Here is a 1,598-nt window from a genome sequence, read left to right on the forward strand (position 1 = left end):
AGAATAACTGAGTATAGTGTAGATAACACTGGAGGTAAGTTTAAACAACACGTATTTGTGCATAGTATCATGTGAATGCTTTTTTCAATAACAGTTTACAACATCAGTATTGTTAACTATACTCTAATATTCAATGAAACTAGCCAATATTTCTATGTGGAACTGTTGAATTTTGTAAGCAAGATTGTTGAAATAATTCTAGTTACTCATTTAAGCAGATACAGAGCAACAAAAGGTTTTGTGACATTGCCATAGTTGGCAAAATTCAATCTTGGGGGGAAGATGCTGATAAATACTCTTCTCCAGAGAAAATTTCAACTAACATGAGAGAAACATATGTACTGTACATAATGGATGGACTTGAGCCTTGTAAAACATATACTGCAATATGATCAGTGTAATGAATACTCTGAAAAATAAAATTGAAAATGAAGATAATGTTAATATTAGTGAGTTGCTTATATAGTCTATCAGTTATTATTTTTTATTAATATAATAGCTTTAAGCCCTAATATACAAGATGTTGTTTTATCTAATGAAGGGGGTGGATTAGTGGTTGTAAAATGTGTACATGAAGAATCATCAACTGCTGATGGATGTCATTTGATATTTACACACACTATCACTGGAAAAAAAGAATACTTCAATGTAACAGGGTCAGATAATAGTGCACTGATATTATCAACCAGTGGAGTCTACACTGTAACTGCATATGCCATTACTAACATGACTATTGTTCCATGGTCATGTGTACAACCAAAAGAAGTAGCTCTAACTATAACCACTGAAACTGCATTGGATATATACAGTTCTTCATGGACTGGATTAGCATCTAGTATCATTGAGAGTAAGAGGTTATTATTCAGTACTATATGTTTATTTATTTTGTATAGCCACAGATGCATTCTATGTGTCATCAACTGTAGCAACATCAGGTAGGCAGTATAATAACAAAATAATTTCATGAAGTAGCTTGATCTACTATTGTTGCATGCGTAGAACCAAAATAAGTACTGTAAACCTATTAATATTAGCGGCTATTTTATTTAGCGTTTATGCTTAAATGTCAAATTAGCGACTATTAAATTTGGCGTATCATTAAACCTGTCCCACTTTTCTGTTAGTTGCTGCTGTTGTTCCACTGGGTTCTCCTTCCTCTGGTAGTGTTGCTGACCGAGCAGAAGAGAGCCATCTACTAGTATAGTACAGGGCCGTAGCCAGGAACTTGAAACAGGGGGTTCGGAAATTGCTGCGCGCAAAGCGCGCAGCAAAATTTTTTTAACAAAATGGGCGTGGTAGGTAGGTGTGGTCTTGAGTTACGCATCTCAGCATAGATAATAATAATAATAATAATAATAATAATAACGGATTTTACAACTTAAATTGACAAAAAGGAACAAATAATTAAAAATTCAAGGACAATGAGCAGTTGAAGGCTTATACTAAAAAGTAAAAGTAAAAGCCCGAAATAGAAATAATTATAATGTACAATGCAATACTAATAAAAACTATAATAAAATTAACTAGTGTTAAAATCAGAATGCATTTATAACATGGCAGTTGCCACATGGACATACAAAGTGGAAGGTGCATGTATC

The sequence above is a fragment of the Amphimedon queenslandica genome, unplaced genomic scaffold (assembly GCF_000090795.2).
Source record: "Amphimedon queenslandica unplaced genomic scaffold, v1.1 AMPQUscaffold_13074, whole genome shotgun sequence".
NCBI classification, from domain to species: Eukaryota; Metazoa; Porifera; class Demospongiae; order Haplosclerida; family Niphatidae; genus Amphimedon; species Amphimedon queenslandica.